The sequence below is a fragment of the Melospiza georgiana genome, chromosome 6, assembly GCF_028018845.1.
Source record: "Melospiza georgiana isolate bMelGeo1 chromosome 6, bMelGeo1.pri, whole genome shotgun sequence".
NCBI classification, from domain to species: domain Eukaryota; kingdom Metazoa; phylum Chordata; class Aves; order Passeriformes; family Passerellidae; genus Melospiza; species Melospiza georgiana.
Window position 1 is genome coordinate 55,547,797 of NC_080435.1, and position 14,202 is coordinate 55,561,998.

The window sequence follows — 14,202 nt, forward strand, 5'->3', positions numbered from 1 at the left end:
TCCATCAGTCAGAATAGGTGAAGAAAGAGAAGCAGAATCAGCACAAGCAAAAAGGGCAACAGGTCTATGAAATCTGGTCCTGTAATCCTTTTAAACCCACAACTTGATTTTGTAATCTAAATGAAACAAACCCTCAGTAGCCCACAGTTCCCAGGACTCATCCTTAGAGACCTGGGTTTTTCTGTACACTTTGCCATGTTTTGTACCTCCATTTGTTCAGATTTTCACAGCTCAGGCAAAACCAAGGCAGTGATGGTGATCCTCTGAAAGGGAGCTTGGACAAAACCATTTCCAGAGTCCTTTCCAAACAATGTTTTTATGATTCTCTGCTCAGCAAGAAACAGATACAAGGGAAGTAGAAAAGGTAGGAGTAATAAGAGTCCAGAAACCCTTTCAGGTGTGTGTGTTAATCATCTTTGGTGAACCAGTGTTATACACAGAAGAGTATGCCCCAGGGGTAGTGACTGCATTCCCCATACCAACAGTCTGCAAACCATCCAGAATCACAGACAATGGTCTGTTTTTCTAAAACACCTCCTGAATTGGAGAGACAACAACACAAGAAGGAGGTTTTCTCCCTCCAAATATTTTCAACTGCTCTACCTTGCTAGAGGTCTAGAGGACAGAGAAGACACCCTCATCTCCATGAGGTATATTCTGCGACAAACTCAGCTGCCTGCCCAGCTCTGCGTGCAAACCATAGCACAAATGCATGTAGATCAAATGAGAGAGAACACAGCAATGTCTTCAAACCATGACCTATCTCAAACCTAGCAAATATCCAAAGATTAAAGCTATTATGTGTTGTCTTTAATCCCTTTAGCTATACAAGGCCCAGCTGAAGTAACTGTTGACATTTCTTTCAATTTTGAAGACTTCATCCCGATTCTCTACAAATTCCTCTGCTGATCCTACAACACATCTCCTCCCAGCCTCCTGCTTCTCAGAATCTGTCCCCATGCTCTACAGACACCTTTCCATGGTTCCTTGGACTGCCCCATCACTGCTGCAGGGCCCAGATTCCAGCAAAACGGTCTCGGCAGCAGTGCTCCAAACATCTGCCACCCACAGCTGCTGCTGCTGCTGGCCCAGGCTCCTTGTGCAGCACATCCCGGGGTTCCTGCCTTACCTCCAGCTGCCAAAAAGTGGAGCCAGCTCTCTGAGAGGAGTTCTCCATTAACTCCATCCCTGGGGCAGAGTCCACAGGCTTTAAGCAGACACACTTCACAGCCACATTCCTGCCAGCAGCAGGGGCAGTTACAGAGGGAAAAGTGAACGCTTTCACTTTGTTTCCAACTTTTTCCAACTGCTTCCAGTTTCCAACAGCTTCCAGCTTTTTGATAAGAGCAAATGGAGGCACAGCAGCAGCTAGATCTTAATGAGGGGTGGACTGTAAAGATTAAAGAGGGTTTTGACAGACAGAGCACTGAAATAAAATGCCAGCATTACTCATTTTTTGCCACAGGCTCCCTAAGAGGCAGTGGGCAAGCAGAGAACCTGTGCCTCAGTTTCCCCATCTCTAAAATGGGGGTAAGGGCTTAATTTGAAATACTTTAACAAATATTGATGAAAAATACCACAACAGAAATATTGTTAGCAATGAGAAAAAGAAAATTCCCTTTTTCTCTTTACTGTTTGCAGCCATACTAGAATCAAAACAAAAGGAAGAGGGGAACCTGCAAGGAATTACTATTCCCCAAAGGCCTCTCTGACCCTAGGCTGCAGAAAAAACTTGAAACCCCCTAGGAATTTATCTGAAAGGAAAGGAGTGAATCTTACAGTGAGAAGATTGCTTGTGCAATAAAAGATTAAGATTTCTATTTTCTCCTGCTTCTTATTTTTATCCTTGTAAGAATCATAATCACCACAAATAAATTACACAAGTTGCAAAGTCAACAGTGAGGAATATTACACCAGGAACATCTTAATGCAAGTCAGTGCCTGAATCCAAAGCAGAGCAAGTGGAGCCCATTGGGAGCTAATGAACAACAGCTTTGTTCTAGTTAGGGAGCAGCTGTCTGCATAAACAAGTGACTAACCCTGGCCCCAGTTGGGTTGTGCCTCCTGCTGCTCAACTCCAGCCATTAGGTAAGAATACATCTTCATATCCTCAAAACTATCTCATGCTGCAGGTGTTGTCTCTGTGCTGACACTTTTGGTGGTTACCTTGAATGTGTGTGGGGTACAGTTTTTAAACAGCTTCCCCCTCAAGAGAAACCTTTTAGGTATTTATAGTATTCAAGGGGAAATATCAGGTTTCTTCACTGACACCCCTGCTTGTAGTATAATAGTGACCAATGAATGAAATTCCCATTACAAAGAAAATCAGGTTTTACAAAACAAGGTAGTCCCATATCAGTCCATTAGCAGCACAAGCAGTGAAAAATTGGAAGTGCTTACATGATCCAAATTACAGAGTTAAGATATTTTTTTAATCTGACTTAAAATTCTAAACCCTATGTTGTCAAAATACAGCTTATCTTTCAAGGCTAATGAGATGTGTGCCTATTTTTAGCATGTCAGTAGTCAGATAAAAAAGTGGAAAGGAAAGCCTGTATTGTTGTGGTCCTCAAGCATCATCAGCTTTCCCCATAAAACAAAAGGTGGAGTAGTAGAGCACTGAAAACAGCTTCACAGTTAATTGCAAGTTAACTGATCCGACAGGATCATCAGAACTGGGCTGATGTATTGAGTCCATCTCTGTCCCCTGCCCTAAGTGGTGCCAGTGCAGGTGCTCATCTGGCTGCACTGAGATGTGTGTTTATTTATGTATGCAGTCACCAGCAAGGGGAGGCTGCACTTTCCAAGGGGAAATTTCACACAGAGATTTCTTTTTAATATATACCCACAAGCTCATTTGAACATTATCAGCAATGTAAGTTACAGCTGCCTTGAAGCTAAACCAAAGCTTTAATCCTTTTAAAGCATGGGGTTTTTTACATAGTCTCTAAAGTATAATCTTTGGAGATACATTATTATAAGCCTATTTATCATTCAAAGCATATTAGCCATTTCTTGTACAGTTCTACTTGTTAGTAGGATTTTTAAAAATAAGACTTTTCTTTACACAAAGCCTGTAGCAATTTAGATGAGCACTCTGATTAAAAGAAAAAGAGCTTCCTAATTAATAGTCTTGCTGGTTCTCCCTATAGCTTAATTAAAATAAACAAGCAGCAGAGTTTTAACATGAGCATTTCTAATAAGATTTTTTTTTTAATCAGCTCATTTTACTCCTAATACTTCTAGCAAAAATTGGTTTATTTCTCATTAGGCTTTTTCATAGGGCTGAATCCTTCACTTGTCCTGTTAGGGTAATTACACACATATGTACAAGTTTACCACAAAGATTGTGAAGTCCTAAAGGGGATGCATTAAGTTGTTTACTTAAATTAAATGTAAGCCTGATTTACCTTTGGGGAAACTGCTTATTTGTGCAAAAAGAAATATGGAAACCAACAACAAATTAATTCAAGTAAACTGCAAATGTGGTTAATACTAATTTTCTATTACAGGCCTTTGACTTAGTTATTTTAACTGGTGCCATTTAGTATGTAAATCAAATGTTATTTACTGGCTGATTTAACATTTAATGTTTTTAATGTAAGCTCTTCTTACTAAATTAAGACTGAAAAATATATCAAAATTTTATTGCTTTCTTTTGCCTTAGATGCATTGGCTCACAATTCTACTGGGGCTGTAGGAGCTGAGACTGTCATCACTATGAGCTGCTAGGTTTCAAAGATAAACTGTTCCAAATTATAGGAGATGCTTTACAGGTATGCTATGGACTAGAGATCCATCAATTGCAGGTTTGAATGCAGCTCCCTTAATGAGTTTTTTCTGTGTTGGTAACTGCCCCAAATTGCTGTGTCAGGAGGAAAATGGTTCATAAGTATTATGATAGATCATAATATATCATCATTCATGGGTATTAACCTAGCTCTTTGAGAACATAAATGTGGTGTATGTACCAAAAAAATATCTCATGCTGCACTGGAAATGAAAGTCCCCACCTAGTTAAAACTGCTGATGCTATTAATGTGTGTTTTACTCAATAATGTGATGACAGGGGGCTTTGTTTCTGCCTACATATAGTCCCTAAAAAATGCTGCACCTACTGTGTCATTTCTGCAGCACTGATATTTTGCTCACTGCTCCCCTTTTAGCACGTGCTGCTCCTGCCATTTTTGATGGTCAGTGCTGTAGAGGTTATAAAGAGAGAAATCACAGAGTAAGTGTCCCAGGACACTGCTCATCCACAAGAAATGCAATTGTTTGCAAAGGTTTGCTCAGTCAAGCAAACAAAGCAAAGTCCTGAGCCAGCAAATGCTTTATTAAATTAGTAGACACATTTTTATCATGTGTCTCCATGATAAAAACTGGGCATACATACAAGATAGGGACTTCTGCAGTCTTTTCCAAGAAGCTCTGAGAGAAACTGTAGAGTCTAAAGATAAATATAAAGATTTTCCCTCAAATAAAATTTGATTTAAGGGCAAAATAGGAAAGATAATCTTATTTACTGAAATGCTTACTAGTCATTTCCATGTGTAGTCGCAAGTACCTAAGCAGCTCAACCTGAATCCTCCTCAGCTGCAGCTTGTTTGCTCTATTAGGCTGTTTTGAGAGTTTCTCTTTAAATGCCCTGCACCCTCCTGCACTCAAGCTAAATTGTGGCAATGTGGTTTTGCAGGGTTGGCTGTGTCCCTGCTGTTTGAGATGTCCCCTCTATAGAACAACTGTACTAAGTTCTCCAGGAGGCATCTCTTCAGCCCTTCGTTCATCCACCAAACAGCTGTCAGCAGGGGGAAAAACAACCAGGTAAGGCTTTGCTATCCTCATAGCATTTGCTCTGTTTTTATGTGTTATAACAAGAATGTGGAAGGATCAAGAAAAGTCAAAAATGAGCCTTATGGCCAGAAGGACTGCCTTGCTCCTGAAACTGCCGTGAACTATCACTTGTAAAGCAGTTAGAAATGTTCCTGTTGCTTACCTTAATGTGAAAGCCACTGTTATTTCTGTGTCTCTGTAGGAATTACAAATAAAGAGCAGTCATGAGGAGCTTTGCTAATCCATGCACCTCCTTGTTGTCTTGCAGAGCAGGAAAATGGGACCGGGGCAAACCATGGAGAGCCTGCTATCAAGCATGCACTGCTCAAACCACCCCAAAACAGTGCCTAGAAGATCTGTTCCAAAGGTGAACAAATGCACTCAGGTTAACATGGACTTGGAAGAGAAGAAGTCCAGTGCAGACCTGAGCCTTTCTAGGCAGTCAGAGCATTCTCCAGGGAGCACATCACCCACCCAGAAAGATTCCTCTTCCTCCCCAGAACAGTCTGTCATGCCAGCTCTGCTGCCACAGCTGCCCCCACCTCCACCCCTCCCTCCTGGGGGCAAGGTGCCTCTTCCCCCTGTTTCCACACCTGGCACGAGTGCCCCATCACTGCCATCTCCTCAGCCATGCAGCAGTCCTGGGTGCAGCCATCCTGCCTGTGGCTGTGGGGAGCAGCCCCAGGCTAGGAAGGCACCGACACTGAGGATGAAGGTGCTCCACTGGCAGAAGCTGCCCTGTGACGTGGTGAGACGTACGTGCTTGTTTGTACACTGGGCTGATGGGTTCGTGCACTTTGCAGCCAGAGGAAAGCACTGATGTTGGGGGAATTAACCTTCACTCGTAAGTCAGGTCACACATGTGGTCCCATTGCTTGCTCTCAATCACAATCACAAAATGAATATGGAAAGGCAGTCCTCTGCCAATTAGGGGAGGAAATGGTAGTTTGGGAGAAGCTCTGGGCTGAGGCTCTGTGGCTGCTGAAGTTACCTTCTCTTAACCTCAATCTCTGTTATTTGTTAAAGGGATGTTGTGAGTCTGCACTGATTGAGGTTTGTAAAATGCTCTGAGTGTGTGGCGTGGAAAGGTCCTCATGTTCTGTGGTTCTTCTTAATGAATTGCTGGTGCATCACCAGTGAGTGAACTCTCAGCTGAGAGCTGGTGTTACATTGCTTTTTACATTGCTTGTTACATTACATTGCTTTTTGCACAGCCAAAAGGTGCATCAGCCAAGATCTAAGGCTGAAAACTCTTGTTGGTAGGGCTGAGGAATGTGTACCCTCAGGGTAGCCCCCAGTTTCATTACAGGCATGTAATTTGTGTGGTGTTTCACACACACACACAAAATAACCCTAAGAGTCTGTGGTTAGCATGTGGCAAAGGGGCTTGAAGGTCTTGTTTGACTTCCAGCAAAGAGGCTGGAAACACATCTCCAGTTTTGCTGCTGTTTTTAATATTCAGTTCACACAAGACAGATCTCAGTTGCTCTTCCTTGCTTATCTCCAGGACAAGGGGTCATAAGGGGCAAGAACTTGCTGCTATGATAAAATATATAAACACAGATATAGAAAAACCTGAGCCATGGATCACTTTTCTTGTGCAGAGACACAAACTGAGATTGATCCCCAATGCATTCAGTGTCACTGTTGTAATCTCTCCTAAACCAAAAGGAGCTGAGATCCTGTCTTAAACGTTCCCATGTTGTACAAAATCATGTTTGGAAGTTCTATTTATTTTTTTTTTTATAGGTCCCAATGGTTCTTGTAATAATGTTGAGCTTGGGAGTCTTTATCTCTTGCAAAAAGAGATGTTTACCTAATTGGATAAAGCATCCCCTGTTTTGGTACCACAGTCAATGGGTCAGCAATAGCAAAAACAATTTGGAGCAGCCCATTAAGTTCATCTGCTGCCTTCAGCTCAGTGAATTGAATGTGGCAGTAATCTTCCAGGTTTAATTAGGCTTCAAACCTTTGGGATGCTCTCTGTGGGAGCTGTCACTCTTAAATAATTCACATTTGTCCAGGGCTAATGAGCATCATATTTCATTCATCCTCAAAAGTGTTTTCCCTTTTACAAATCACACTACCTTGAAACTGCTCCTCAACCTCTGTGGTCCATCTTGAGCTTTTATTCTCCTCCAGAAAGCCACTCCATATGGGCTGTGATGCCAAGCAGCAGCAAGGAGCTTGTGGAACCCGACTATGCAAGCTTGGAGCTCCTTTTCTCCGTCCCATCAAGAATCCCTATGGAGAAAACAGGGCCAAAAATAAAGAAAACCAAAGAGGTACTTGGCCACTTTTTGTAGAAAATGGCAAAGTTGTTGGAGGTCAAAAGCTTATTAATTCTTTGTTGTTGTCAATCATTTATGACAAGAAAGTTTGAAATATTTTGAGATCCACTGCCTGAGGCTGCCTTAAAAAAACACAGGGGAGGTTTAGAATGAAACAAGTTGAAGTAACTCTGCTGAGGGATAGGTCTTCATCTGAGGCAGGGAGGACATGGCAATTTCAATATTAATTCTTATGAACTGGAAAAAGCAACTCAATTTCCTTCTTCATGCCTTTGCCTCTTTCTAAAATATATCTAATAGCTGAATTGTTGTCATTGGGATTCAATCAATGAAGGTTATTGATTATATTATTACCAAAAAAAAAATAAATCTCGACCAATAAAGAAACAAAAAACAAAACCTATAGAAAACCTGTTAAATCCAAAGTAAATGTCTTTCTAGCTGATTGATTTTTTTTTTCTTTTTACAGATCACATTCATAGGTCCAAAGAAAAGCCTCCTTCTGAGTATATTTCTGAAGCAATTTAAATGGTAAGATTTGGAGAATAGCATCTGAACTACTGATTTGATGTGTCTATGTGTTTATTCAGATATTAAATGAAATTAATTTAGCAGTAATACTTTGCAAGTACTATCTTTCTTTAATGAGAAGTCAACTTTTTTCTATTTTTTTAAAATAATGATAGGTGACAGTCTCTTTTCAGACAATTAATATAATTTTTCAAACTGGTATTAAATCTAGAATGGACTACAGATTCCTAAAGAGACAATATTCATAAATAACAGTACAGTTATGTAGAAACATGTTTTTCTTTGGTATTATTGTCATAAATATCAAATTCTGGCAGGATCTGTTAGTGAAGATTGTTGAATGGAAGTTCCAAGTCACTTCATTGCTTTTAAAGAAGCTCTTCCAGGAGATCAGTTTCAAAATCATACATGGTTTTTATGTGCAGTTTTCTATAAATAGGAAACTGTTTGAATAACAAAACAAATGGAAATTTACTAAGTCACAGCCCTCATGGAGGGGTGGGGGAGGAAAGGAATTTGTACTAGTTTTTGGGAAAATATCTTTACTCTCAGATTCCCTGAAACTATGGCAGGATGATGATGGATGTTCTGCTCTCTCTCTGCCCTTGTGTCATGGCCCATGTTAAAAGGATTTCAAGAAGAAACTCGGCCAAGAAATCCCTTTTCATTAAGAACAAACCAGAGTCATTCAGAGGGATGTTTTTAATTACTATTATTCTTTTCCCATGACAAAGTGCTTCTCAGTGGGGGAGAATGGTGCATAGCCTAATGCAGATGCTATTTCCCCTCCCTGTATGGTTCCCTGGGCAGCGTTTGAGCTCTCCTGGGAGCAGCTGGGATCAAAGAGCTGAGTCCCTCTGCCCTTGTGAGGGATGAGGCTGCTCTGGAGCCGGGTGCTGCCTCTGTTAGCCCTGGTGGCTGAGGGAGCCCAGCTCTCAGGTTCCTCAGCAACCTGGAAGCGTTTCCAACACTTGCTGCCTGCCAAAGTTTCAGGCAAGGATTTGAGTTAAAACTTTCTGTGAGCCATTGGTTTTATCCTTGTCTTTGCTGCAAATGGTGGAGGAATTCAAATGTAAATACCTTCTCAGTGACAGTGGATACCCACAGTAAAAGCAGAGCTTTGGGGTTTGTTGTGTAAATACAAACAAAGGCCAAAAAGCACATCTAAATTATAAGGAATAGTGCTTTAGCCTTAAAAGAAACACATTTTCACATCTCCACTGTACTTTTGAGGACTAAGATCCAAATTATAATGGCAGGCAAGTATAGTAAGATTTACTTCAGTTCTCCTGGAGTGCCACCAGAGAGATTGAGGTGTTTTTTGCCATGTTACTCCCCCAGTGCTCCCCATCATTTCTCTCCTTCTTACAGCTCCAATGAAGAGATTGCTGCCATGATTCAGAAAGGGGACAGATCCAAGCTGGATGCTGAGATACTGAGACAGCTGCTTAAACTGCTGCCTGAAGAGCAGGAGGTATCTATTAATGTGTCATTCTGGTGGAGTTCAGCTCGAAATATTTGCACTGCTAAAGCAAGAAGCTATGACTGGTTCCCACACCCTTCTGCAGCCTCTAGGTCAATGAAATTCCAAGGCAGAGTGGTGGGAAGTCCATCCCAGCAAGTCTGGCCTCTTCACACAAAGATTGAGCAAGAACATGTTGGGAGACTCAACACAGGTGCAAAGTGCTGCTCTCTGTCCTGTTATTTTAATTAAGTGGATGAAGCACAGTAGGATTTGTAGACTTAGGTGAATAGAGAGCCTTTCAGAGCAAGTTTCAAAAAGGAGGAAGGGAAAGGACCCATCTTTTTAAAGGGTTTCTGGGTGCCTGTGCATTATAGCTCCCTGAATCTCTGCCTACAGGTCAGGAATTCATCCTAGGAGATGCTGTATAAAGGTAAAAGACCCTCCAGTCAAAACAAAACCTACATGTTTGCCCTTGCAAACCAGTTCATATGTAGAATTTATTGTTCATCTGCTTCATTCCCATTGCCCGTGCACACAGCAAGTTCAGAAAAATCCAGTTTCATGCCTATAAGAAGAAACCAGAAATGTTTGTTGGTTATTTTCCCTGTTAAATTAAATTGTGTGGTTATTTTGCTCTTTTATTCCCTGTTAGATAAATAGTCTGAAATCTTACAAAAAAGAAAAATCACAGCTGGCAAATGCAGATCAGTTTTACCTCCATCTTTTGGAAGTTCCCAGGTAAGCAAAATCCTCCTTATCTCTTTCCATGAGTGTGGTTCTTACAAGCCTTGTCCATAAAAATTAAGACCTCTGTTTCTTGTGCTAGAGGGATGTTCCTGACATCCAGGCTTCAGGACAAACCATCTGACTGCTATTTGTAGACCTTGCATGAGATTTTTTTTTTTCCTTCTTAAAGGCCAGAGAGACTTTCAGACACCTTTGGCAAACCACAGTTAAAATAACCTTGGTATGAAAAAACCCTTGACTGCTGAGCAGCTATTCCTGTGTGGAGCTGCAGACTGAATCCTGTCACCAGGCTGCTGATTCACTCCACCCCTGGGCTACAGATCCCAGTTCACCCACTGGGGAGCCCACAGAGCCAAGAGTGAATCACAGCAGTGCCTGTGCTCTCACCACCTCCCCAGCTTTTACCAAGTCAAATGAGGTGCACACAGAGAACTCAGAGCTGCTCACAAAAAGATGGTGATATATTATAATTAATAGCAGTAGCCCTCCATAAATATGAACAGTTGCCATGACACAACCAGAGACACTTTTTTGAAAATGTGGTGGTGAAAATGGGGTTTTTCATTTTCTCAAACTTCTAGCTAGATTTAAAGCTACTTTATAAAATGTTTTCCTTCCACAATATTAATCAGTGCTGAAGCATAAATGTTATTAAATGACATCACTGCCAAAATGTTTCAAATTTGTTTGTGAAGTTAAAAAGAACTGTGAAGTTAAAAATCCTGGCTAGTATTGCCCAGGAATTGTAAAAAATTATGGTCTCATTATGCAAGGTAGTCACTGCCAGATGTCAGTCCAGCATTGCTTTCTGAAAGAGGAGATGATAATAGTTTCTAGGACATCTTTGGAAATATCTGTCTTTGATTTATTTATAATCCAGTTCTCATGTCAGAGCATTAAGGAGACCATAAGAATGTTGGTACTGTGCTTTGCCTAAAATGGATGATGCTCTTACTGAACACAAGTCAATTAATCAGGCCCATGGGGTTTGTTTTTCGTGGTGTTTGTTGTGGTTTTTTCCACTGATCTCTTTTTAGCTACCAGCTGAGGATTGAATGTATGCTGATTTGTGAGGAAACAAAAATTCTGCTGGAGTGTCTGTGGCCAAAAGCACAAGCCATCAGGACAGCCTGTGAAAGTAAGTACATCAGTGCTGCACCAGTGCCTGGCTTCAGCCACTTTACTGGATTACCATCAGTGGCAGCCTATGCTATAATCTAATCAAAATTAACCTTTTAATTGCTGAATGTGTAGAAAACATCAAAATGATTCTTAAATTCCTGCTCCTAGAATACATTCTGAAAAATTGCAGTTTGTGCTGTTCTGCTCTGAAGGAGTAGTTCTGAAGAGAAACAAGGAAATTTCCTTCCTCAGAAAATCACAGAATAGTTTGGGTTGGAAATGGCCTTAAAGATGATCCCATTCCAACCTCCCTGCCATGGTCAGGAACACCTTGCACTAGACCAGCTTGCTCAGAGCCCTGCTCAACCTGGCCTTGAACACTTCCAGGGTTCACAGATCATTTAGGTTGGAAAGGATCTCTAAGATCACTGGGTCCAACCTTTGACCCATCAACACCTTATCAACTAAACCTTAACTCTAAGTGCCAAGCTGTTTCTTGAACACCTTCAGGAATGGTGACTGCCTCCCTGGGCACTTCATTCCACTGCTTAACCACTCTTTCTGTGAATAATTCCTCCTGATGTCCAACCTGAACCTCACCTGGTGCAGCTTGAATTCTCTCATCCTGGCAGTGGGAGAAGAGGCTGAACTCCCTCTGACAGCAACTTTTCAACAGTAAGGTCTCTCCTGAGATGGAGATCTTGGATAAGTTACATTTTTGTGTGCTGAGGAGATTTTTGTCCATAACAATGGATCAATTTCAGTTTTTCCTGCAGTGTGCACTGATGCTTAGCTCTGTGGTAGAGCAGGACACAGTGACATACCAGAATCTGATGTGGCTGCCAGAAAAGGGCATCCCAGATGATGTTCACCAAGATTTCAGGAGTCTCCTCCACCCAAAATTAGCCCTGATTTTAGTTTTGTCTCTTTATTGAAGATGCTTTTGCATTCCAGCTTCATTTCAATGGTTTCAGAGAGTCATTGATCTCCTGTTAAACGCTTAAACTGAAAAATTTTATCTTCACACACAAAACAGGGCTATACCTGGATGTCTGATGTCAGTGCTGTGGTTACTCTGTGTGGGGGTGCAATCAACAGCTCTCTGTAGTCCCACCCTGACATCTCTGCTCCCCCTCCATCCCATGGTGAGGGCCAGAGTTTCTGTTCTAATTCTGCTAAAAACTTTATTCTTACCCCAGATTCTCCTGAGAAAATGTGCATCTTTTCATTATCATTCTCACTAACAATGATAACAAGGCACAAAGCCCTTTTCTTAACTAGCATAATATGTGCTGGGAATGAGGACTATAGACTTTGACAAGTTTATACACTTTCTTGTATGTGGTTCTCCTTCATAAGGCTGCTGCAGGGTTGACACATCTATACTCCAAACTTAATGGAAAAACTAGTTTTCCATCTACTTGTAAAGAAAAAAATCACAATAGAAAGTTACTCATTTGACTTTCATTCAGCTGATTTATTTCTGTACTGGTATTTGTCCAAATCCATAATAATGGCTTGATATAATCTTGGATGAAAATGTTGTTGCCATCACTGTCAAACTTAATGAAAATTCTATTTCAGATAATTTAATTTAATTTATTGAAAATGTCTCTCTTATTTTTTAGCAATTCTTACCAGTCACCGACTGCCAGTGTTCTGCCAATTGATTCTGAAAGTTGGAAACTTTCTGAACTATGTAAGTAAAATTATTTCTTTACTTGTTTATTCTAAAGATAACAGAAAATAATGCAAGACTTGAAAACTGAAGGAAAGAATTTTTTTTCTGTATCTTCCAGGGGCGTCACACTGGAGATGCTGAAGGTTTTAAAATTAGTGCCTTGCTCAAACTAACAGAAACAAAAGCAAACCAAAACAACATTACTCTGCTTCACCACATTTTGGAGGTACAACAAAACTGAGAAATTAATTTTGTGTGCATTATTCTCAAATATTAATTCCCCAGCAGCTGAGGGGCTTTTACCTCAGTAATACCCCACTATAGGTACCTGGAGGGTGAGGCTCTGTGCTGGGAAAACCATTAAAACTTTTCCACAGCTCTCTGTGCAGATGAGATCAATCCATACACAGTAATATTTAGGGTGGAAACACCAGGTTTCCTTCCTCAAGTTCACTTGACAAGTCTGCTTGCTGGTTCCTTTCTCTTCTTCAACTGCTCCCTTGTGTTGACACATATCCCAAATGCATCTGTCAAATAAAATTTATTTTGGTGGTATGAAGACAAAATCTCAGGTCAGCCTGCACACTGTGGCAGCCCATGGGATGTCAGCCTGAGCACTTTAAATGAGTCTCTTCCTTTCTTTTTAACTCCCTGTGGATGCCAACAAGAGAAAAAGAATGAACAAGACTAAATTTATCCCTACGCTTATAAGAACGAAAATGAAGTGTTAAGTTTTCAGTCCTGATGTTGTCCAGCTGAAAACCTTTCATGCTCTTTGACAGTCTGTATAAGAAAATAATTTTTTTCTCTTCAATTTTAGGAGGTTGAAAAAAAACACAGAGATCTCCTGCAGCTTCCCAGAGATCTTGACTTTGTTTCCAAGGCAGTGGGGTAGGACATTATTGTTTGTTTTTGTCATGTATGAATTGCCAAGCTCTTTAAAGCCAGCAAGGAGCTGACTCATTTTATGGTGCTGTAATAAGGTCACAGGATTTCTTTGCTGTAGGAGAGAGTGGTTCCCTTCAACACCAAAGTGTTGAAATTTTCATAGTTCAGCCTGGTTAAGACTTTTAGGTAGGGCTCAATGTGATTTTTCTTTCTGTGGATCCAGTACTACTTTAGAGGAAAACTGTGTAGATAGTGAAATTCCCTCATTTTCAAGGACCAGATTATTCTTCTACATATTGCAATAGAAACATATCATCCCTGAGGTTTCTCAGTCAGTTCAAGAAGTGTTTGGGCAATATTTTTGGGATACAAAATGTGACTCTTGGGGATGGTCCTGTGCAGGGCCAGGAGTTGGACTTGTTATTCTCCCTTCCAATTCAGCACATTCTGTCGTTTTTAGGTGAAATCCCATCTGAAGGTACAAAGCTTATGTAAGAAGGGAATGATTGGTGTGGTTTAGTGGCAACTGGGGGGAACCTCAGGACTCTCAGAGTTGACTATCAGCATGTGTTTCTAATATATGAGGGTAGAAAGAAAAAACCTGTTTCTGGAGACTTTTGACTTTCTCCCATGTGTCAGAAAGCCTC